This window comes from Bos mutus, chromosome 2 (assembly GCF_027580195.1).
Source record: "Bos mutus isolate GX-2022 chromosome 2, NWIPB_WYAK_1.1, whole genome shotgun sequence".
Lineage (NCBI taxonomy): Eukaryota > Metazoa > Chordata > Mammalia > Artiodactyla > Bovidae > Bos > Bos mutus.
The window spans coordinates 84,375,278-84,401,733 of NC_091618.1; the positions used below are offsets into that span (position 1 = coordinate 84,375,278).

The 26,456-nt window shown below is 35.9% G+C and overlaps 1 long non-coding RNA gene across 2 annotated transcripts in view; it reads left to right on the top strand.

Annotated features, from left to right (window-relative positions):
* The window catches only part of LOC138990222 (uncharacterized), a 291,199-nt gene that overhangs the window by 156,270 nt on the left and 108,473 nt on the right, over positions 1–26,456 (top strand). The window lies entirely within an intron of this gene.

Below are 26,456 nucleotides of genomic sequence, written 5' to 3' on the forward strand. Positions count from 1 at the left end.
AGAAATAGAAATAGTCCCTCTGCAGAGATATCTCCTACTTTGTTTCCTGGTTTCTTGGGCCTGGCCTCTCCCTGGAGATTTAGTCAGTGTGAGAGACATTAGCAAATTGCGGGGCAGAGTTGGCCCTTAGATCAAATGCTGCTTTGTGGGGTAGCCAAGTAGGGCTATCTAATAACAGCCAGATGTGAGACTAAGCTCATGAAATACCCACCACTTAATTAGGTCACACAATACCACTTGGCTCCCAATCACATTTGGGCTATCTCTGTTCTGAGCAGAAGGATCTCTTCTGTCTTCAAGGAACATAGATCAAAATGAATACAGTATGTTAACATTGTAGTATAAACATTTCATGCATGAATAAGTAGGACTAAACTCAAGAAGTGTAATGATGTCTAAGTTCCAAATTTATCTAAGTATTATTTCTTTGGGTAGGCCAATTTAAACTTCTTGCACAACTTTATACACATTATAAGTATCCATAATATGTGTGATTATCAGCAAATTGGTAGAAAGGAAGTATATGAAATTTGACAATTCATATTTCAATATTCATTAAGTATTCTAAAAAGAATTATGTTCACTATTTTTGTTTTATGACAGATTTATTGAGTTGTAATTGACAATAAAAATAAACCACATATTAAAAATGCACAGTTTGATAGGTTTTGGCAAATGCATACACCTGTGAAACCATCATTGCAATTAATATATACTAAATATATTCATCATCCCCAAAAGTTTCCTTATGTCTCTAAACAGCTCCCGCATCACTGTCCAGGCAACCACTGAAGTGTTCTCAGTTATTAGAAATTAGTTTATGTTTTCTAGAGTTTTAAACAATCAAAAATACATATTCTTTAGTGTCTGGCTTCTTTTATTCAGCTGAAATATATTGAGATCCAACCATGTTATTGTTTCTATCAGTAGTCCATTTCTGTTTATCTCTGAATGGTAGTCCACTGTATGGATATAATTTGTGTGCACAGTCCTGTTAGTAGGCATTTGGAGTGTTTGCATTTGGTCTATTACAAGTAAAGCTACTATGAACATTTGTGTACCAGTCTTTATAGGGACATCTTGACCGCTGACCTTGAGAAAATAAGTAGGAGTGGAATGGCAAGTTAGTATTGTGTATGTATGTTTAACTTTTTAAGAAACTGCTACATTGTTTTCCAAAGCGATGTGCCATTTTATATTCCTACTAGTAGTGTAGCAGAGTTCCAATTCCTCTAAATCCTTAGCGATGTTTGGTATAGTCAGTCTTTTTAATTTTAACCATTGTCATAGTGTGAAAGTGTTGCTCAGTTGTGTCCAGCTCTTTGCAACCCCATCAGACTGTAACCCACAAAACTCCTCTGTCCATGGAATTCTCCAGGTAAGAATACTGGAGTGGGTAGGCATTCCCTTCTCCAGGGGATTTTCCTAATACAGGGATCCAACCCTGCAGGTCTCAACCCAATGGATTCTTTATCTTCTGAGCATAAGTGTACAGTAAAATCTATTGTTCCTTTATTTTGAATTTCCTTAATGACTAATTATGTTGAGCATCTTTTCCTTTCTATTTTCCATCTACTTATCTTCTTTGGTAAAGTGCTCAAATATTTTGCCCATTTTTAATTGAGTTTTTTTTTTGCTCAAAAATTGCTTATTTTCTTATTGCTGATGTCAGAGAGTTATTTACATATTCTGAATAAAAGTCCTTTATCAGATATATACATGGCACATATTTTCTCTGAGTCTGTTCTTTTATTATCTTAACATTACTATTACAGAGGGAATATTTTTTTTTTTTTTTTACTTTTGATAACAGCCAATTGGTCAGTTTTTTCTTTGACCTTTGGGCATCTTACTATTGGTTTGATGTCTAAAAAGTGTTTGCCTAATAAAACATCAAAAAGATTGTCTTCTGCAAGTTCATAAATTTATATTTTGCATTTAGGCATATTGTCCATTTGTATTTAGTTTTCATATACTTTATAAGATAAAGATTAAAGTTCAATCTTTGTGCATATTAATATTCAATTATCCCAGCATCATTTTTTGAATCAGCTAACCATTCCCCACTGAATTTTGCACTCATGTCAAAGATAAATTGTCTACATGTTGTGGGTCAGTTTCTGATCTAATTATTCTGTTCCACTGATCAATTTTCTGATCTTTATGTCAATACCATTCTACCTTGATTGTTGCAATCACTTTACAGTGGTTTTGAAATTAGGTAGTGTTTGGCCTCAAGTTTTTTCTATGTTGTTTTGGCTATTTAGATCTTTTACATTTTCATGTGATTTTTGGAATCAACCTGTCAATGTCTCCAGAAATACTCCCGGATTTTGCTTGAGGTTGTGTTAAATCTATAGATAAGTTGAGGAGAATTGGTATCTTAACAATATTGTCTTCCAGTCAATGAACATGGTATGCTGCTGTTGTTCAGGAGCTAAGTCATGCGACTCTGTGTGACCCCATGGACTGCAGCACACCAGCGTCCACTGTCCTTCACTAACTCCCAGAGTTTGCTCAAATCCATGTCCGTTGAGTCAGTGATGATATCTAACCATCTCATCCTCTGTCACCCCCTTTTCCTTTTGCCTTCAATCTTTCCTGGCATTGGGGTCTTTTTCAATGAGTCGGCTCTTTGCATCAGGTAGCCAAAGTATTGGAGCTTTAGCATCAGTCCTTCTAATGAATATTCAGAGTTGATTTCCTTTAGGGTTGACTGGTTTGATATCTTTGCTGTCCACGGGACTCTCAAGAGTTTTCTCCAGCACAATTCAAAAGCATCAGCCTTCTTTATGATCCAACTCTCACATCCATACATAACTACTGGAAAAACCATAGCTTTGACTATGTTGTCAGCAAATAGTGTCTCTGCTTTTTAATATGCTGTCTAGGTTTGTCATATCTTTCCTTTGAAGGAGTCTTTTAATTTCATGGCAGTCACCATCCACAGGGATTTTGGAGCCCACGAAAATAAAGTCTGTCACTGCTTCACCTTTTCCCCTTCTATTTGCTTGAAGTGATGGGCCAGAATGCCATAACATTAGTTTTTTGAATGTTGAGTTTTAAGCCAGCTTTTCACTCTCCTCTTTCACCCTCATCAAGAGGCTTTTAAATTCCTCTTCACTTTCTGCCATTAGAGTGGTATCATCTGCATATCTGAGATCGTTGATATTTCTCCCAGCAATCTTGATTCCAGCTTGTGATTCATCCAGCCTGGCATTTTTCATGAGGTACTTTGCATAGAAACTAATAGAAGTTAAATAAGCAGGGTCACAACATACAGCCTTGTCCTACTCCTTTCCCAATTTTGATCTAGTCCATTGTTTCATATCCAACTATAAACTGTTGCTCCTTATCCCACATACAGGTTTCTTAGGAGACAAGTAGGGTGGTCTGGTACTCCCATTTCTTTAAGAATTTTCCACAGTTTGTTGTGATCCACACACTCAAAGGCTTTAGTGTAGTCAATGAAGCAGAAGTTTTTCTGGAATTTCCTTGCTTTCTCTGTGATCCAATGAATGTTGACAATCTGATCTCTGATTCCTCTTCCTTTTCAAAACCCAATTTGTACATCTGGCAGTTCTTGGTTCATGCACTTCTGAAGCCTAGATTGAAATATTTTGAACATAATCTTGCTAGCATGGAAATGAGCACAATTGCATGCCTCTTTGAACATTCTTTAGCATTGCCCTTCTTTGGGATTGGAATGAAAATTGACCTTTTCCAAACCTGTGGCCACTGCTGAAATGGTATATTTCTATATTTATTTAGGTCTTCTTTAATTCATTTCAGTGATATTTCACAGTTTCTAGTATACAAGAGTTAGGAGTCCTTTTTCAGATTTATGTTTAAGCATTTTCTATGCTATTGTAAGTGGTATTTTTAAAATTTCAACTTCAGATTGTTTGTTAATAATATATGATTAGTGTTTTATTTTTAAATATTAAAATTGTATCCTGCAGTCTTGCTCAACTAACTTATTAGGTTTTTGGAATTTTGTTGTAGATTATAGAAAATCTTCTGTATAGTGGATCATGTCATCTAAGAAAAAGGACAGTTTTAGTTCTTTGGTTCTAATTTTTTCAAAGCTTATTGTGATATCTAGAACCTCCAGTAATCTGTAGAATAGAAATGGTGAGAGCAAATATTCTTGTCTTGTTCCTGATCTAAGGGAAAAAGCAGAAGTCTTTCACCCCTAATACATTAGCTGTAGGTTTTCCCTAGATGTCCTTTATCAGACTTTGAGCATTCCCTTCTATTTATAGTTTTCTGATTTTTTAAAAAAACATTAGGAATGAATGTTGAATTTTGCCAGATGCTTGTGTGTTTGTGAGTGTTGTCTCTGTGTGTTTGTCTATTAAGATGATCATATGGTTTTCCTTGTATAGTTTATTAACATGTAATGGTGAATTACATGGATTGATTTTTGAAAGTCAAATCAACAAGCAAAGCATTATTCAGATAAACTCTACTTCATTAAAATATAGTATTATAATGCTTTATATTGCTGTAGTTGACTTATATTTCAGAGAGAATTTTTGCATGCATGCCATAAGGCATATGCATCTGTAGATTTCTTTTCCTATAACTATTTTGTGTGGTTTTGATATCAGATTAATCCTGGATTTAGGATGATTTGGGGAAGCAGTCGCTCTTGAAATTTTAAAATAAATTTATGTAGAAATGATGCTTTTTTTTCATTAAATGTTTGAGAAAATATAATAGTGGAGCCATCTTGGATAGAAAAAAATGTGTAACTGAATTAAATTTATTTAAAAGACATAAGACTGTTTATAGAATCTCTTTCAGTTTAAGTGAGTTTTGATGGCCTTTGTCTTTCAAAGAATTTCTCCCTTCATCGAACTTGTTGAAATTTTTTGCATAAAGTTTCTCATCTTATCCTTTTATTTGTAGACTTTTTAGTGAACTACTTTTCCCATTTCTGATGTTGATATTAAGTGTCTTTCTCTTTTAATCTGAGAAGTCTGGTTAAATGTTCATCAATTTTACTGATTTTTCACAAAGGAAAATATTAGGGTTATTATTTTTTCTATTGGGCTTTTCTGAATCTTGTTTAATTAGTGTCTGCTCTGATGTTTACTGTTTTCTTTTTCTCATTACTTTGAGTTAAATCTCTTCTCTTACTAATTTTTTTTCTTTGAGATTAAACATCAAGCCATTGATTTGAGATCATTTTCATTCTTTAATATGGCCATTTCGTGCTATAAAAATTCCCTGCTTATACTTCATTGTACTTCTTTGGCAGCATCTCACATATTTTGATATGTTGTGCTTTTATTCTCATTCAGTTCATACTACTTTTTTTTTTATTTTTTAGCCAAATACTTACTTAGGAGTGTGTTATATAGCTTCAAATTATTTGTTGTATTTATGGAAACCTTTACATAATTGATTTCTAATATAATTTTATTATGGAGAGTGTTGTGTTCTCAGTCACTTCAGTTGTGTTTGACTTTTTATGACCCTATGGACTGTAGCCCACCTGAGAACATGGCTGTTTTGACCTTTAATTATACTGAGCCTTGTTTTCTGGACCAAAATTTAGGATATCTTAGTAAATGTTCCCATGTATTTGAAACGAATGTATATTTTAACTGTTAGGTGGATTGTTCTATATACGCTAATTACATCAACTTGGTTGGTGGTATTTATCAGTTCCTCTGCATTCTTTCTGAATTATTTTAATCTATCAATTTTTGAAAAAGAAGTATTGGAATCTCTGACTATGACAATGGATTTATTTATTGTTTCCTTGTGATTCTTTCAGTTTTTGCTTTGCTTAGTTTGAAACATTTTTATTGTTGTTAACTTACTAAGTCATGTCTGACTCTTTGTGACTCCATGAACTGCAGCATGCCAGGCTTCCCTGTCCTTCATTATCTCCCAGAGTTTGCTCAAACTCATGTCTATTGAGTTGATGATGTCATCCAACCATCTCATCCTCTGTTGCCCCTTTCTCCTTCTGCCCTCAGTCTTTCCCAGCATCAGGATCTCGTCCAATGAGCAGGCTCTTTGCATCAGGTGGCCAAATTATTGGGGATTTTTCAAGTATTGTTATTAGGTATATCCAAGTTTAATAGTGTCATGTCCTCTTATTGAATAGATGTGATTATCATTATGAATTATTCTCTTTGGCTATATTCTTTGTTCAGAAATCAATTTTCTCTGAAATTCCCATATAGTGACTTCATATTTCCTTTCATTAATGTTAGTATGGTAAATCTTTCATTCTTTTATTTTTGGCCTATTTGTATCTTTATATTTAATGTTCATTTCTTATAGGCATTTACAGGTAGATCTTACTATCTTCTTTAATCTTATTATTTCTGGCTTTAAATTGGAATTTTTAGAGTATGTCTATTTAACATGATTATTAATATAATTAGGCTCAGATCCATTATATTTTGTTTTCTGATGGTCCTGTATATTATTTGTTCCCATTTTTCTTTTTATCTTCTTTTTGACTGAGTAGCTTTCATGATGGAGAAGGCAATGGCAACCCACTCCAGTACTCTTGCCTGGAAAATCCCATGGACAGAGGAGCCTGGTAGGCTACAGTCCATGGGGTCACACAGAGTTGGACATGACTGAGTGACTTCACTTTGACTTTTCACTTTCATGCATTGAAGGAAATGGCAACCCACTCCAGTGTTCTTGCCTGGAGAATCCCAGGGACGGGGAAGCCTGGTGGGCTGCCGTCTGTGGGGTCACACAGAGTTGGACATGACTGAAGTGACTTAGCAGCAGTAGCAGCAGCTTTCATGATGTCATTTTATGTCCTTATTTTATTTTACTAACTGTGACTATTAATTTCATGATTGACTTGTGGTTTAGAACATGTTTCTTTAGCATCACAGTCTACCTTTCTGTATAAGAACCTAACTATTTTGTACTTCTATCACTCTTCTCATATGTAAAAGCTGCTGCTGCTGCTAAGTTGCTTCATTCGTGTCTGACTCTGTGCGACCCCATAGACGGCAGCCCACCAGGCTCCCCCGTCCCTGGGATTCTCCAGTCAAGAACACTGGAGTGGGTGCCATTTCCTTCTCCAATGCATAAAAGTGAAAAGTGAAACTGAAGTCGTTCAGTCGGTCCGACTCTTAGCGACCCCATGGACTGCAGCCTACCAGGCTGCTCTCTCCATGGGATTTTCCAGGCGAGAGTACTGGAGTGGGGTGCCACTACCTTCTCCATATGTAAAAGCTATTATTGTTTAAATTAAAAAGCCCCATAATGTATTTTTACTGTTTTTTTGTGTAAAGAGTCCATTATATCTTGGAGAAATTTAATAGTAAGAAAAACTGTTTACCCACATATTTATCTTTCTCAGTGCTCTCCACTTCTTTGTGTGCTTCTATATTTTCATCTGTTAATGTTAACTTGAATGAATTTCTTTACCATTTCCTATAGTACAGGCCTGGTGATAATGAATTCTTTCAGTTTTTATAGGCATGCAAACATGTTTTGTTTAGTTTTGATTTTGAAAGATATTTTTGCTGAATGTAGATTTCTAATTTGGCAGATTTATTCATTTGATTCTTTAAGGATGGCAGTCTGCTGTCTTCCCGATATCACTGGTTTTGTTAAGAAATCTACTACATTGTTGCCTTTATTTCTCTGTATGTTATTTATCATTTTTTCCCCTGGATATTTAAAAATTTTTTTTCTCTTTATCTCTGATTTTAAGTAATGTGATTATAATGTGACCTAATGTGTTTTCTTTGGTTTTTGTGCTTAGCATTTATTGAGCTTCTTGGATCTATAGTTTATAGTTTTTATCAAATCTGGAGAATTTTTAGTCATTATTTCTCCAAAATTTTTTTTTATCTTCTCTCTCAATAGCTCCAATTACACGAATATTAAGATATTTGAAGTGTTTCCACAGCTCTCTAATATTTTGTTCATTTTTTTCAAATTTTTCTTTATATTTTGTTTTTGATTTTTTTATTCCTATGTTTTCAAGTTCACTATTTTTTTTCTACAATGTTTTATCTGCTGTTAGTTCATTCTAGCCTAGTTTCATATCTGACATTGTACTTTTTATCTTTAAATGTTTGATTTTGACGTATATGGGCTTCCCTAGTAGCTCAGCTGGTAAAGAATGTGCCTGCAATGCAGGAGATCCTGGTTCAATTTCTGGGTTGGAAAGATCTCCTGGAGAAGGGCACAGCAACCCACTCCAGTATTCCTGCCATGGATAGAGAAGCCTGGCGGGCTGCAGTCCATGGGGTCACAGAGTCAGACACAGCTGAGTGACTAAACATATATATATATATATATATATATATATATATAAAAATATATGTTTTATCTCTTTCCTTAACTTTTAAATATGGTTATAAAATCTATCTGCTAATTCTAATATCTATGGAAGTTCTTGGTTAACGAGTTTGATTTTTCTCCCAATCATGGGCCATAATTTCCTACTTCTTTGCATGTCTGGAAATAATTGATTTAGATATCAGACATTCTGAATTTTATCTTATTGAGTGTTCAATATTTTTGTGTTCTTATAAACATTCTAGAGCTTAATTCTGAAATACAATTAAATTATATGAAAATATTTTGCTTATTTTGCCTTTTTGTTTTAAGATTCATCACTTGGAACTTAAGCAGAGCTCAGCCTAGGCCTAATTTCAGGCAAGAATCATCTAAATATTCTATTCAGTGACATATTTATTACGAGGTTTTCCAGTCTGACTGGAAGGGATAGGCACTATTCCAGGCTATGTGTTATCATTAGACACTGTTACTTCTAATCCTTTTTGGTTCTTTTCCCCTCAAGCTTAGGTAATTTCTTCAATAATGAGTACTCAGCTGAATACTAGAGGAGAACTCTATAAGGGTATCTGGGGTTCTTTCTATGTAACTCTCTATCTCTGATACTCTGTTCTGTAGTATCATACCTTGGTCTTTCTTCTACCTGGTCCCCTTGACTTAAATAATTTGCTTGATTGACCTGGATTCCCCTTTCCTAGAAAATACCTGGAAACACTTTCAAGACAGTTCAGTTCAGTTCAGTTCAGTCGCTCAGTCATGTCTGACTCTTTGTGACACCATGAATTGCAGCATGCCAGTTCTCCCTGTTCAACACCAACTCCCGGAGTTCACTCAAACTCATGTTCATCGAGTCAGTGATGCCATCCAGCCATCTCATCTTCAGTTGTCCCCTTCTCCTCCTGCCCCCAATCCCTCCCAGCATCAGAGTCTTTTCCAATGAGTCAACTCTTCAAATGAGGTGGCCAAAGTACTGGAGTTTCAGCTTTAGCATCAGTCCTACCAATGAATACCCAGGACTGATCTCCTTTAGAATGGACTGGTTGGATCGCCTTGCATCCCAAGGGACTCTCAAGAGTCTTCTCCAACACCACAGTTTAAAAGCATCAATTCTTTGGCACTCAGCTTTCTTTCAGTCCAACTCTCACATCCATACATGACCACTGGAAAAACCATAGCCTGGACTAGATGGACCTTTGTTGACAAAGTAATGTCTCTGTTTTTAATATGCTATCTAGGTTGGTTATAACTTTCCTTCCAAGGAGTAAGCAAGAATCTTTTAATTTCATGGCTGCAAGCACCATACACAGTGATTTTGGAGCCCCCCAAAATTAAAGTCAGTCACTGTTTCCACTGTTTCCTCATCTATTTGCCATGAAGTGATGGGACCAGATGCCATGATCTTCATTTTCTGAATGTTGAACTTGAAGCCAACTTTTTCACTCTCCTCTTTCACTTTCATCAAGAGGCTTTTTAGTTCTTCTTCACTTTCTGCCATAAGGGTGGTGTCATCTGCATATCTGAGGTTATTGATATTTCTCCCAGCAGTTTTGATTCCAGCTTGTGCTTCTTCCTGTCCAGCGTTTCTCATGATGTACTCTGCATATAAGTTAAATGAGCAGGGTGACAATATACAGCCTTGACGTACTCCATTTCCTATTTGGAACCAGTCTGTTGTTCCATGTCCAGTTCTAACTGTTGCTTCCTGACCTGCATACAGGTTTCTCAAGAGGCAGGTCAGGTGGTCTGGTATTCTGATCTCTTTCAGAATTTTCCACAGTGTTTTGTGATCCACACAGTCAAGACTTTGGCATAGTCAATAAAGCAGAAATAGATGTTTTTCTGGAACTCTCTTGCTTTTTCCATGATTCACGGATGTTGGCAATTTAATATCTGGTTCCTCTGCCTTTTCTAAAACCAGCTTGAACATCTGGAAGTTCACGGTTCACATATTGCTGAAGCTTGGCTTGGAGAATTTTGAGCACTACTTTACTAGCATGTGAAATGAGTGCAATTGTGCAGTAGTTTGAGCATTCTTTGGCATTGCCTTCCTTTGGGATTGTAATGAAAACTGACCTTTTCCAGTCCTGTGGCCACTGCTGAGTTTTCCAAATTTGCTAGCATATTGAGTGCAGCACTTTCACAGCATCATCTTTCAGGATTTGAAGTAGCTCAGCTGGAATTCCATCACCTCCACTAGCTTTGTTGGTAGTGATGCTTTCTAAGGCCCACTTGACTTCACATTCCAGGATGTCTGGCTCTAGGTCAGTGATCACACCATCGTGATTATCTGGGTTGTGAAGATACTTTTTGTACAGTTCTTCTGTGTATTCTTGCCACCTCTTCTTAATATCTTCTGCTTCTGTTAGGTCCATACCATTTCTGTCCTTTATCAAGCCCACCTTTGCATGAAATGTTCCCTTGGTATCTCTCATTTTCTTGAAGAGATCTCTAGTCTTTCCCATTCTGTTGTTTTCCTCTATTTCTTTTCATTGATCGCTGAAGAAGGCTTTCTTATCTCTCCTTGCTAGTCTTTGGAACTCTGCATTCAGATGCTTATATCTTTCCTTTTCTCCTTTGCTTTTCACTTCTCTTCTTTTCACAGCTATTTGTAAGGCCTTCTAGACAGCCACTTTGCTTTTTTGCATTTCTTTTCCATGGGGATGATCTTGTTCCCTGTCTCCTGTACAATGTCATGAACCTCAGTCCATAGTTCATCAGGCACTCTATCTATTAGATCGAGTCCTTTAAATCTATTTCTCACTTCTACTGTATAATCATAAGGGATTTGTATTAGGTCATGCTCGAATGGTCTAGTAGTTTTCCCTACTTTCTCCAATTAAAGTCTGAATTTGGCAATAAGGAGTTCACGGTCTGAGCCACAGTCAGCTCCTGGTCTTGTTTTTGCTGAGTGTATAGAGCTTCTCCATCTTTGGTTGCAAACAATACATTCAATCTGATTTCGGTGTTGACCATCTGGTGATGTCCATGTGTAGAATCTTCTCTTGTGTTGTTGGAAGAGGGTGTTTGCTATGACCAGTGTGTTATCTTTGCAAAACTCTATTAGCCTTTGCCCTGCTTCATTCCATATTCAAAGGCCAAATTTGCCTGTTACCCCAGGTGTTTCTTGACTTCCTACTTTTGCATTCCAGTCCCCTATAATGAAAATGACTTTTTTTGGGTGTTAGTTCTAAAAGGTCTTGTAGGTCTTCATAGAACCGTTCAACTTCCACTTCTTCAGCATTACTGGTTGGGGTATAAACTTGGATTACTGTGATATTGAATGGTTTGCCTTGGAAATGAACAGAGATCATTCTGTTGTTTTGGAGATTGAATCCAAGTACTGAATTTCGGACTCTTTTGTTGACCATGATGGCTACTCCATTTCTTCTAAGGAATTCCCACCCACAGTAGTAGATATAATGGTCATCTGAGTTAAATTCACCCTTTCCAGTCCATTTTAGTTTGCTGATTCCTAGAATGTCAATGTTCACTCTTGCCATCTCCTGTTTGACCACTTCCAATTTGCCTTGATTCATGGATATAACATTCCAGGTTCCTATGCAATATTACTCTTTACAGCATCGGACCTTGCTTCTATCACCATTCACATCCATAACTGGGTATTGTTTTTGCTTTGGCTCCATCCCTTCATTCTTTCTGGAATTAGTTCTCCACTGATCTCCAGTAGCATATTGGGCACCTACCGACCTGGGGAGTTCCTCTTTCAGTATCCTATCATTTTGCCTTTTCATACTGTTCATGGGGTTCTCAAGGCAAGAATACTGAAGTGGTTTGCCATTCCCTTCTCCAGTGGACCACATTCTGTCAGACCTCTCCACCATGACCCGGCCGTCTTAGGTGGCCCCACATGGTATGGCTTAGTTTCATTGAGTTAGACAATGCTGTGGTCTGTGTGATCAGATTGACTAGTTTTCTGTGATTATGGTTTCAGTGTGTCTGCCCTCTGATGCCCTCTCACAACACCTACCGTCTTACTTGGGTTTCTCTTACCTTGCACGTGGGGTATCTCTTCATGACTGCTCCAGCAAAGTTCATCCACTGCTCCTTACCTTGGATGAGGGGTGTCTCCTCACTGCTGCCCCTCCTGATCTTAAACATGGAGTAGCTCCTCTTGGCCCTCCTGTGCCTGTGCAGCCACTGCTCCTTGGAGGTGGGGTTGTTCCTCTCGGCTGCCGCCCCTGACCTTGGACGAAGGGTCGCTCCTCTCAGCCGCTCGTGTGCCATCGCAGCCTGGCATTCAGGGTAATTGTATATTCACCTCATTTTCTTCTTCATCTTCCAAGGATCACTGTCATTAATTATCTGGTGTTCAGTGTCTTAAAAATCATTGTTTCATATATTTATTGATTTTTTTGTTTGCCTCAATTACAAGGTCAAAGTCAGTTCTTGTTACTTCTCTTCGGTCAGAGGTGGAAGACAGGTTCATCTCTGAGTCATTATTTATTGCGCCTTGGCCTTTTGATTGTGCTTCCTGGTAGCTCAGCTGGTAAAGAATCTGCCTGCAATGCAGGAGACCCTAATTCAAATCCTGGGTCAGGAAGATTCCCCTGGAGAAGGGATAGGCTACCCACTCCAGTATTCTTGAGCTTCCCTGGTGGTGCATGTCAAACAGGGCATTCAAAAGATAAGTTAAGAGTTCTTTTTTACTACGATCCATCTGAATTTTCACAAGATGAAGAGCTGGGAGAACTGGCAATTATTAGGTTGACTAACTGTAAATAAGATCCATAATTTGTAGCAAAAATGATTTAGGGCTCAGAAAAATTTAGTTTGGCTAAAGTAATTCTAGTCTGAATTCAGTTACAAATTTTCACACGATTATGCTCTTTTGGGGGTCTTCATACGTGATACTAGAGGCAAAGAACCTGCCTGCCAATGCAAGAGACACTGCGTTCAGTTCTAAGATGCAGGTTCGTTCCCTGGTTTGGGAAGATCACCAGGAGAAGGACATGGCAACCCATGCCAGCATTCTTGCCTAGAGAATCCCAGGAACAGAGGAATCTGACGGGCTATAGTCCTCAGGGTCTCAAAGAGTCAGACATGACTGAAATGACTTAAGACTATGCTCTTTTTTTTTTTTTAAATCAATGTATAAGTAGATGTGATTCCAGTCATCCCATAGTAGCTTAGCAGAAGCAAATTCAGTAATTAGCTCAATCATTTCACCCTTCTCTTTGAGGATACTGCAATATACCATCTATCAGCTCAGTTCAGACTAGTCATGTCCAACTCTTTGTGACCCCATGGACTGCAGCACGCCAGGCTTTCCTGTCTATCACCAATACTGGAAGCTTACTCAAACTCACGTCCATCGAGTCGGTGATGCCATCCAACCATCTCATCCTCTGTCTCCCCCTTCTCCCACCTTCAATCTTTCCCAGCAACAGGGTCTTTTCAAATAAGTCAGTTCTTTGCCTCAGGTGACCAAAATATTGGCATTTCAGCTTCAACATCAGTCCCTCCAATGAACACCCAGGACTGATCTCCTTTCAGATGGACTGGTTGGATCTCCTTGGAGTCCAAGGGACTCTCAAGAGTCTTCTCCAACACCACAGTTCAAAAGCATCAATTCACTGTCCAATATCATGTACAGAATGAATTAAAGATTCAGATGGTTATAAAGACTACTGAAGGTCTATCTGTACTGGTTATCTTGCCATTTGCTTTAAAAAGCAAAACATAGCTATAGCTTTACTCTCCAATCTCTAGGAACATCTACTTATTTTTCTCTTATTTTATCTTTAAAGATATAGCTAAATAAGGTAATTATCTTGCTCACTTAAAATAGTCATTTCCTCTTACCATGTTTCAAAATTACATAAAGGTTTCCATTATTTTAATCCAATGATTTAAACAACTGTTGTGATTTCATAAGTGGAAGAATTTGACTACAGGTGGGGATTAATTTGCAAAGGCAGGAAAACTGTTGAAAACAAAGAGCTAGTGTCCAAGTAAGTATCTCCTGAGAAATTAGGAAATACAAGCTACATTACAGAGAAGAATTATTACTAAGTATTATGATTTAAAGAATTCCAGGTGGTCTGCGTGGGTCATAATGCTAGCATTTCATCTTGGAATAATCTTTGTCCCTTCCAATACATTTTTAAAACTAGTCATTCTCCTGCAAAGTGCTGGGAAGTTTGTTCATATAGGCTCATTAAACCTGTAGCTATATAACAAAAATACGAATAGTGAAGAAATGAACTGATGGAGAATTGTTCCTTTGTACAAACTATAGAGATAAACAAAGTAAGCAAATTGAGGGCAAAGGAAGATTGAATTATCTGGATCAATGCTTAATTCACCATTTAACTTACCTCATGCAGATATGGCACTTGTCTCCATAGTTTGAAACTTTAACTTAATTCAAGGCTTTTCTAATTTTAGTTTGTGAAAAGAGAAAGAGATTAAAGTTCTTTTTACTTTCAAAGGAGGAAATCGATATTGGTAAATCATGACCAAGAGAAAGTGGGGGTAGGTGTTTAGGAATGATGAATAGGATAAAATATTCATGGCCTCCATGAACGTCTATCTTTTCTTCATCTATCAAGATGGACCTTATAACTCGGTCTATAATAAAATCTAGCAAATCCTGCTACAAATTCAAAACAAGCTGTTCTCTTCAAGACAAATGAGCAAGTTTTATTTACCTATTTAAAGTCAATTATTTCATGCTCTATATAAATCTTCCACTCCTCCCTATTGCCTAGAGAAAAAAAACACCTTGGCATAGACTGATCTCTTTTGCAATCTAGTTCCAACTTGCCTTTCTATTTGCATCTAATGTCACATCACCCCTTGCTCCTTATTCTTCAGTTGCAACAAATGGTAGCATTTCCCCAAAACATCAAGAAGTTTTATGTCTCTTTCCTCTTGGGATCTTTTTTCCACTGAGAATTTTTTTCTTTTTCCTTACCAACTGTACTCTTGTTCCTCCTTCAAGAAACACATCAAATGTCTTATTCTTCCTGAAGCCATTCTCAGATATCTTAGGAAGAGTCACCTCTTTACCTATTCACATACATTTATTATTATTTTTGGTTATATTTATTCATTTTACTTTTAGATTCCACATATAAGGGGAAACACATAGTATTTGTCTGTCTCTGTCTGACTTATTTCACTAGGCAAAATACACTCTGTGCTTACCTATGTTGTTGCAAATGGCAAAATTTCTTTTTTATAGCTGAGTAATATTCCATTGTATATTTAATCTTCCTTATCCATTCATGATGAATATCTTTTTCATCCATTCACAATGGATGCTTTGGGTTGCTACTATATCTTGGCTATTGTAAATAATGCTGCTATGAACATTAGGGTGCATATATTTTTTCAAATTAGTATTTTTATTTTCTTCAGATGTATATCCAGGAGTGGAATTACTGTATCATATGGTAGTTATATTTTTAATTTTTTGTGGAACCTCCATACTATTTTCCATGGTGTCTGACTTACATTTTTCTATTACATTTACTATTTTCCATAGTATACTGATTTACATTCCCACCAGCACGTCATGGTCCCCTTTCCACCATATCCTCAACAGCACTTACTGTTGTCTTTTTAATGGTAGCCGTTCTGTTCTGACAGTTATGGGGCAATACCTCCTTGTGGTTTTAATTTGCATTTACTTCATAATTCATGGTGTTGAACATCTTTTCGTGTTGGCCATCTTACTATACCTTTATATTAAGGTTTAACATGTACCATCGACTATCATTTCCAGAAACAACATGTACTATCTCCATCTTGTTATCTAACATAATTGGCACAAAGTAGGCCTTAAGTAAATGAGCATATGAATGAGTTTACGAGTTTACTTAAATTAATGGATAAATGATTGTTTATTTCACACATAGAGACACCACTCAGAATTGACCATGTTCAGTCTTAACTTTTCTTTTCAAATGCATGAACAACACACTGGCTTCATCAGTAGAAATTGTTCTAGTTCATTTGGGAAGGATTTTGTTGCATTAGGTAGCCAGTACCAGCAAAGAAGCCTTGGTGTCCTTGTGTCTTTACAGCTTGGATGACAGAGTGAAATAAAAGCTATGGAAGTTGAGATTGTTGTTTAGCTAGCCACCAAAATGATACAATGAGCAGAAAAGTAAAAAGTGGCAAAGCAATGGAAACCTCATATAAGGAACAGCATAGTCATGCGCCTGTTTATTGGTTTGACCTTTGTTCAAAGACTGTAAAGTTGTTCTAGTAGTAATCTCCCAATTATTAGTGCAGTGACTATGAGTAAAAATAATAACAGTTAGATACTGTAACTGTAGCCACCTGGAATTGTAATCTGTTTAGTATTTTCCTTCAGTATCTCCACTGCCACTTACAACTCAGAAGAAGCAAGAAACATCCCCTTTATAGTGGAATTACTGAAATATTTATCTATCAAGTAATATCCATAAATAAGTGACAAATGAATTTTTAAAAAATTGCTTCTGTTCTTAATGCTTTGTTTAAATAAATAGCATCTACTTTCCTTGTCATGGGTATTATATAAAAATTGTACTTGTTCAGCCCAGTAAATAAATGATATAATTATGTTTCATATTTTGTTTGTTTCTTAGGCTAAGAGAATAGATAAATACAGTATGTCTGAAACTGCTGGTAAAAGCTTATAGTTGGGCTGAAAGAATAAATGTCTGCTTTCATTTTTTTATATCTCTGAACTCTAGTATAAGTAAAAGATGAAATTAAGGTAAATCAAATTAGTAAAGTACATCCAATATTTTAAGAACAGATCTTAGAGTTTAATTTTTCTCACTTCTGGCCTGGACCTTTGGAACTATTGCTACCTCTCACATGCCCCCTTTAAGTACAGTAAAGAGGAAAAAAAGCATGAGACAACTATGAAATATTTTACAAGATTTTAACATTACTAGCAAACTTTCATTCCCTTTGTTTAGTAGCCGGCTGTAGCTGACACAATGTATGGTTGCTGGTTGCTAGCCCGCCCTGAGTGTGAGCTTTTATATAAAGATTTATTTATGGCTAATGTATTTATCTTTATATTGAGTGTAATACTTGCCAGTATCTTTCAGCTTGTAATTATTTTTCTTCACATCAAAGAATAGCCTTAGAAATTAAAGTCCATTCAGGGTCATTTATGATTCACAGCCTCTGCTGTTGATCTTGTGAAAGATGCTTATTTTTTTCTTTTCTGGACCTTCTTCCCTCTTCCTTCTGCTCTCTGCACCTGTGTAACCCCACTTCCTATTATTAGGTCTTTCAGTATTAGCAATATGTGCTAATATATAATTATCAATATATAAATGTAAGGGAAAGAAACCTTTTCCTGCCCTTAAACCTGATACATAATCCAAAGAAACCTCTTTCTTGGCCCTCGGCACCTAACTTTTACAGTTAGGTTTTTTGTGCAGACATCCTAAAGAGTTTGCTGATTAAGAATGACTTGGTTGGTACTGAGATGCCTTCACTTTCTTCTCCTTAGTGTGGAATCCTATAGCACTATGAAACTTATAAATAATTGAGTTATTTTTAAACCACTGGATGTTTTCCAGTCACTCTATTTCACACTGGATTAATTATGTAAGAAAACTGAATTGTTCCTCACCAGTGTTACAACTTTTAAAAACAACATGCTGTTTAAATTCAGCTTTGGCAACTCTAGCCCAAACCCCCTCAAATTTATGGCACCACACCCATAGCATAATAAAACCTTTAGTGGTCCTTTGTCTTTTAGCTTGCCTTCTATTTTTTCTCAAGGGTGTTTTAGGCTGGAAGATGCAAACAAAAGTTGTCCAGATGTTATTTGTATCAGAGCAGGATTTCAGTCCAGCTATCTGTGGTTGCAAATGTTTATTTTAATGGGTTATTGTGCAATCTTGCTGTGTAGACCTTCATGGCCTTATATGCATGTTCTCAGCAATGCCAGGACATTGTTTTTTAAAAGATATGATTTTAGTCCAATTGAATGATTACTAGTCATTAGGGAAGCAAAAAGTGTAACACCTGTAGAAACAGAGGATATTTTTGCCGAAGCCCCCATGGTGACACTGTGAAACTGCCTGATTACAAAAGCATGACCAATGGGCTTTAGGTAAGCAGGAGGAAGGTGTGGTCCACACCCTAGCAACAGTCTGGGCCTGAGACAAAGTTACTCAGTTACATGGCTGCAGTAAACATAGCAAGGAGGCAGGGGAAAAAAAAAGACCAGCTGCTACCCCATACCGGTTGATGGAATGAAAGAGGCACTCAGCTAAATCACCATAGTGTGAGCTGCAAGTTTATTTTAGCTATTATAACAAGCACAGGGCTGGGCTTATTATTCATATTTAGAATTCTAATAAAATCTTAACTGATGTTTCCTTGATACACGAGTAAATTGTTTACCCTGTCTCTAAAAACACGTTATGTCCAATGCACCAAATAGAAGTGGGGAATTTCTAGTCCTTAAACTAAATGTGGAAACTAAATTACATCATATGAAAATGGATTTAGTTTTTCAGAATGTGCTAAATTTTAGAGCTACTAGTTTTCACTGAGAGTTTATTTAAAAATCAAAAGATACTTCTAGCACATTTGTAAAGGACACATTCTCAACTATTGGGAAAAAACACATTTTAAATCTATTTATTTTTAAGAGGAGTTGAATAGACATTTTTGTATTTATTTCTATTTAATGAAGTGTAGTTGATTTACAATGTTGTATTAGTTACAGGTATACAGCAAAGTGATTCAGTTACACATACTGATATACATCTAATTTTTAAAAATAGTTTCTAAATCTGTGGGTCTCTTTTTTTTAATATAAGTTCATTTGTATCATTTAGATTGTACATGTAAGCAATATCATATGTTATTTGTCTTTATCTGGTTTACTTCACTTAATATGATAACCTCTAGGTCCATCTGTATTACTCCTAAAGGCATTATTTCATTCTTTTTTCAATGGTTGGATAATATTCCATTGTCTGTGTGTGTGTGCACCACATCTTCTTTATCCATTCATCTGTCAGTGGACATTGGGTTGCTTCCATGTCTCAGCTGTTGCAAATACTGCTGCAATGAATATTGGGGTGCCTATATCTTTTTCAATTATGGTTTTCTCTGAAAACATACACAAGAGTGGGATTTCTGGTTCATATGGTAGCTCTATTTTTAGTTTCTTAAGGAACCTCCATACCATTCTCCACAGTGGCTATACCAATTTACATTCCCACCCACAGTGTAGGAAGGTTCCTACTTTGCCACACCCTCTCCAGCATTTATTATTTGTAGACTTTTTGATGATGGACATTTCACCTGTGTGAGTTTTGACTGTAGTTTTGTTTTGCATTTCTCCAGTAATTAGCTATGTTTGAACATCTTTTCATTTGCCTTCTGGCCACTTGTATGTCTTCTTTAGAGAAATGTCTGCCCATTTTTTGATTGGCTTGTCATTTTTTTTTTATATTGAGCTGTATGAATTGTTTGTATACTCTGAAGATTAATCCCTTATTGGTCATATTGTTTGAAACTATTTTTTCCCATATTGTAGGTTGTCTTTTAATGTTATTTATGAAAAGACCCCTAAGAGGAATATTATTTTAAGATGTTTAGTACCAGCAAGTGATATAACCTCACACTAAAGATGTCACTTGGCAGTTCTGATTGACTTTCTAAAAGAAAGCTAAATATTTAGTTGAAAATAAAAGTTGATGATAATCTTTTATAGATCCACTCTGAGGTAAATTAAATATTGGTGTAGTTTCATAGATATAAGAAGCCCTGATGGTCTAGAAATTAGAATGCATGATAAGAAAAAGTTTTTAAAAATTGGGAAAGATAGATTTTTTTTGTTATTTCATATAATAGTATGTATACGTCAGTCAACATTGTAATAAAACTACTTTACCTTTGTAATAGTTTAGAAAGTACATTAGACATTAACTTACACCTTTATAGCTTTGGATATTTTATAATGTCATACTGTTGTCCCTACCTGGATTCGGAAACGTCCTCATGTGCTGACTTGTTTTCCATAGTTGTGTGTGCACAGTGTTATTGATAATTTTCTCTAAAAGTTTGAGATCATGTGATCCTGTGGTCTTAATCATAGTTTTGCAAGGAAGAGTAACACTCAAGTTGTCCAAGATATGAGGAACAAAGGTGATTTTGCACCAATCTCAAAAAAATATTTCAGCACTTTATTCTGATTATAAATTTAAATTGTGTTGGATTTGCTACATTCTATTAAAAATGGACTATAAATTTTTTAAAAATCCCAATTAATCAAAGTTGTACAAAATTAATTTTTGTTAGTCAAGTTTTGATTATGGCTGCCAAAAGAAAGCAGAGTCATTAATTCTAGAACTCATTTTATAAAATATTTACCAAGTACCAGGAGAAGGCAATGGCACCCCACTCCAGTACTCTTGCCTGGAAAATCCCATGGATGGAGGAGCCTGGTAGGCTGTAGTCCATGGGGTCGCTAAGAGTCGGACACGACTGAGCGACTTCAGTTTCACTTTTCGCTTTCCCGCACTGGAGAAGGAGATGGCAACCCACTCCAGTGTTCTTGCCTGGAGAATCCCAGGGACGGGGGAGCCTGGTGGGCTGCCGTCTATGGGATCGCACAGAGTTGGACACGACTGAAGTGACTTAGCAGTAGCAGTAGCAGGGAATTATAAAAATGAATAACATTAAACTGGACCAGGCAGTGGTCAAGGTTTTCAGAGTAGTTAAGATTTGATACTGATATTCAACTCTGTGGCTTTCTGGCTAGAAGACCCCAAGCAATTTACCTTCATTCTCTGAGTCTGAATTTCTTCATCTGTAAAATAAGGTAGAGGAGTTAAGGGATTTAATGAGCTTGAAAAGTGTTTAAGGGTATACCTGGCACATATTAAACACTCATTACATGTCAGTTTCATAATGGTATTGATGGATGTGCTAGGATTGCTGCCATCGAAGTCCTAACAATCTGCTAAAGGGGACAGATGTAATGCAGGGCAAACTACAAGTGTTCAATGATCACAAAGAATGAGCACAATTAGAGAAATATCTTTCAAGAAGGTGGAATAAATAAATGGTTCTTAGAACACCAAATTTCCTGTAGGTAAGGTGAAGAGTCAGATTGAGGGGCTGAACATAAATCAAAGCATAGAGATCCAAATGCACAGGTATGCCTGGAACATTTAAGGGTTCCAAGTTCCAACTGAGACACAGAGCTCTCTCATATCGTTGGAGAGTCCCAGGCCTCAGACCTCACTCGTCCCTTCCTGTCTACCTTAAGTAGAAGGTAGACAAGTAGAAAGACTTCCCTTATAGTCCTTAAGGTGATCATATCTATTCTTCATAGCTTTAACACTGGCAGTCCACTGAGAAACTCCAACTTTGGGTTGAAGAATCCTAAATTTAGGTTTCCAGATAAGCTCTTTTCCATGAGCTTCATTGTACATTTACACAAATTCATTTGGATATCTAATGAGTATCCCGCAAGTAACATGTACAAACTCAATTCTTTATATTTTCTCCAGAAATTATTTATTCTCCCCATAGTATTTCCCAACTCAGTAAATGGAAACTCCATCCTACTAACCATTCAGGCCCCAAACATTGTGTCTTCATTTTCCTCTCTCTCTCAAACAACACACATATTTCATCATCAAATCTATTTTCTCAGCTTTGAAAAAATATTCGGCATACAACCTCTTTTTACTTTCTCTACTAGCATCATGTTGATATCCCTCCTAAATTATTGCAATGGTCTCTAAACATGGCTGTTTCCTTTTGAGAACTCTGGATGTCTCTTCTCCAAATAGTAGCAAATTTAATCTTGTTTGAGGTAGTTATTACTTCTTTTCAGGGCACTGCATGCCTCTAGCCCCATTTCATCCATATTAAAAGCCCAAGTCCCCACATGTTCTAGAAATCTTCTCTAATATCACCTTTGATCTCACTGCTTTATTTATTTCCCTCTTGATTATGTCATGCCAGTCATACTGAGTTCCTTTTCAACAGATGTGGCTTCAGCTTCCCAACTTGGGCCTTTGTTTTGCCTATTACATTTGCCAGCACCCCCTAGACATTTTTCCTGGATAATATCCTTACCTTCTTTAAATCTGTGCTTAAAATTCATCTTCCTCTGTTAATCTATACTGACCATTTTATTTAATTCTATAACTTGCACTCCTCTTTCAGTGCTTACTTCTTTTTCAAAATGATTCTGCTGTACTTATTTTTCCCTACCCTTACTATCTTATAACTGGTATATTATTTACTAATTTTAGGTAATGTTAATATCTTACTACTTCCACTAGGATATAGCTTCGTGAGGGCAGCTGTCATTGTGTGTTCTGTTTACTAAAAAAATGTTCAGCACATGTAGATGTTCAATAAAGAAAGAATGAGAGAATTAATGCTCTTTCTTCTGACATGTATTATCAGTACATTAACACAAACATTCCCAAGCAAAATAAGTGCATGATACTTACTATTTAAAGGATCTTGGGTATGATTTCTATACTCTTTAAGCATTTTCTCCATTGGAAAGTGAAATATGAAATAAAGAATTATTATTTTTACTTTGAAAGATTCTTTTCTTGAAAAAATAATACTGTTAGAACCATATTAGGAAAAATTAATAAATAACATATTGAGTAACTCCATTATGTTAATCATTATATGTATTATTTCATTTAAAAATAACACTATTAGTGGGTGTTTTCTCTACTTAATGATTTGAAAACTGGAGATCAGAGAGGCTAAGTAATTTGTCAATATTCACACAGTAATCGGGATTATCTGGAGTAGGAACATAGATTTTTCTGACTTCATGACTCTTATTATTGACTGGCCATCTTGATTTAATAAGCTAATAGCTATTTTGTAGATATAAGAAACATTAAAAATGCATAAATATCCCTGAACCTAACAAGGGAAAGATCAGTTCAGTTCAGTCGTTCAGTCATGTCTGACTCTTTGAGACCCCATGGACTGCAAAAAGATAAGTTCTTTTAAATAAACATTTATCTTCATGAAGGGAATTTATCATATACTTATCTTGCTTTCAGGCCATTCCTCAGAGAACAGCTCCATAGATGTAGAAAATAACTTCATTAAAGATAAATAGGCTTATGAAACTTAAGCATCTGTATAGAAAAAGCCGATTAGTAACTTATACTTACTAATTATTGCAAAGATGTATAAACTATGCAATCATACTAAATTTTTCAAAAATCTATTTTTATTAGCACTTCATGGTGTTTAATGTCAGAAAATGGTCTTTGAAATATTTTACTTTTGGTTTCGATACTTTTTTAAAGTTTGTTCAAAACTTTGGTCTGAGTTTTCACAAGAAGATTTTATTCTTGTATCCTGTGTTTAAGCAAAACACTCCCTTTTATTACTGATACTTTTCCTATTATGTTGAAGCTAACATATGTTTTTAAACGTTTTTCACGCCTTTCTTTATATATTGTTATTTTTCAGTCACTCAGTTGCATTCAACTCTTTGTGACCCCATGGACTGTAGCCTGCCAGTCTCCCCGGTCCATGGGGTTTCCAAAGCAAAAATACTGGAGCGGGTTGCCATTCTCTTCTCCAGGGGATCTTCCTGACCCAGTGATTGAACCTGTGGAATCTCTACCACTGAGCTACCTGGGAAGCCAATATATGTCAACTGGATTAGGAGGCAGAAGCATTCTGTGTACATTTCTCTCCACTGATTTTACGTTCCATCTCCTAAACTCAGATTACTCATATGTGTCATTTCCTTTATGCTCTCCTAGAGATGTCTTATTTTCTTTCTAATGTAATAAGTGCTACTCGAGGAAGAAAAATTTTCAAATTTACTTAAGAAAAAAAGATATTTTGTGTGTGTGTGTTTTTTTTTTTTTACTTCATTTCCAATCTCCCATCAGCCAAAAGTAAGGACATCCAGGCCCACAGTTACTTTATGCATAAACTTAGATGCATAGAATCTTGTAAAAGAAGGACGTTTTGTCCATGGAAGAAGCCATGGTGCCCATTTTGCTCCAAGCGAAGCTCAGAGAGCTTAAATGATTTCCCCAAATAAGCATGTTAGCATATTTCAGTTTGGGACAATGAAAATAATTGCCCATGAAACTTCAGACTCATTTAAGGAAGTTAAAATCTGAAGAGAAATTCACTTGTTAATTTTCAAATAAGATTCAGTATAACAATCTATGTATATTTTCTTCTTTTTTATCTATGTATGCAGTAAACAAAAACCATAGTTAACTTCATGTGCTTTCCCTTTTAAGCCATACTCCAGAAAAGAAGTTAAAAAAATCAAATGAGATAGCAAGATTTCCAGTGAGATACGTTTGCACATCCTTAGTTTATCTTCTGCAAATGAGCATGTGTAAAATAGTCCACCTACTGTTGTAGTTGCCATGGTTTAATGCAGTTCCACTGAATGATCCTGTTAACCTAACCTTCAATTTGCTGGGGTCTGAACTCTGAATTACAGCTTACAAACATAGTTTAACAACTGGTACAAGGGCTTCCTTTGAATTTTTAATCATATGAATTAAAGATTACTGGAGATGCTTTTTTATACTTCTCCTCGGAATGATCTAATGTATAGAAAGTCAAAGTTAAGTATAGATAAACTCAAGGGAACTGAATAACAGGCACCAGGCCTGGAGACATGAGGCCACACACTCTGCCCATCAGATTGTGATAACTGCAAAGCATTCATTAAAAATTGCATTTTTATTTTATTTATTTTAAATATAAATTTATTTATTTTAATTGGAGGCTAATGACAACATTATCAAATATTATACTGTCCTCAAATGTATAACATGTATTTTGTAGTTAGTTTCAGAGAGGCATTAGTCAAGTAGAAGTGAGCATATCATCAAAATTCTCATTACATCAAAGTCTTAAATTGGTCCAGAGATAAATCAGAAGGTAGTTAATCCACATTCTAAAGGATTACTTGATTGTGACTATAGAATTTCTTAAAAACAGCAGTGTTTTTCAAAGAAGATTTTTGCAAAATCTACTGAATACTGAAATTAATTTAGTGGGATTTAAACCAATTTTTTAAAGAACAAAACAGAATAGAATAGAAAATGTCTGAATGTATCTCATATAGCACAGTTCAAGTGTGTGAAATTTTGTGTTAGCTATGTGTGTTTGTGAGTCTCTGTGTGTATGTGCTTGGAAAATGTATACTTCTCCTCTGTTTAAGAACAGTTTGAAAAACTATTCAGGCAGAATGTTTTAATTTGTTTGAATTTCCAATATTCTTACTATTTCAATGCATTGTCTTAAGAGTATATGTAGTACTGACACAAAAAAGAATATATGTAGCATGTATAATCAAATATATGCAGAATCGTAATAGTAATAGGCACATAGCAAAGTTCAGGTGTTTAGTAACATCTAGAAAAATGCCAGAATATGTTAAAAACTATAATTTGAAGGCAGAAATATTTAGCATTAGCTTTTGTCATTTTCAAAACTATATACATGTGTATATGCATTTAATAAATTCTTTTTTTTTACTGTTTATTTCAGCATAACTGTCCTTACATACTGAAAGTTGCAGGGCTTCAGTTTAGTACAATTGGCTATGCTCATACATATCAGCAGACTGGTGGTTTGAAGTAAGAGACAATTCTTTGTTATTTCGTATTTCAAGTTTGTGCACTTACCAAGTATGAGGACAGTTGTACACCTGATCAAATCATTTTCCAAAATACTTAGAAAAGAATACCAGGGTTTTTGCTGGTGGCTTGGTTGGTAAAGAGTCCACCTGGAATGCAGGAGACCTAGGTTCAATCCCTGGGAGGGGAAGATCCCTGAGAAGAAAATGCAACCCACTCCAGTATTCTTGCCTGGGAAACCCCATGGACAGAGGAGCCTGGTGGGCTATAATCCATGGGATTGCAAAGAGTCTGACACAATTAGTGACTAAACCACCACCACATCTGATAGAATACTGATAGAATACCAAAATACTTAGAAAAGAGAAGTTAAAATAAAAACAGACCAAAATATTAGAGCATTAACCAAAATGATTCTTGGGTTTGGTTTTCCTCATTCAAAATTCTATGAATTCTCTAAAAGGTTCCTCTCCTAATGGTTGCCATTTGATGTTGTCTTATTGTCCAGACAAATGCAGCTTAACTCTGTCTTCATAA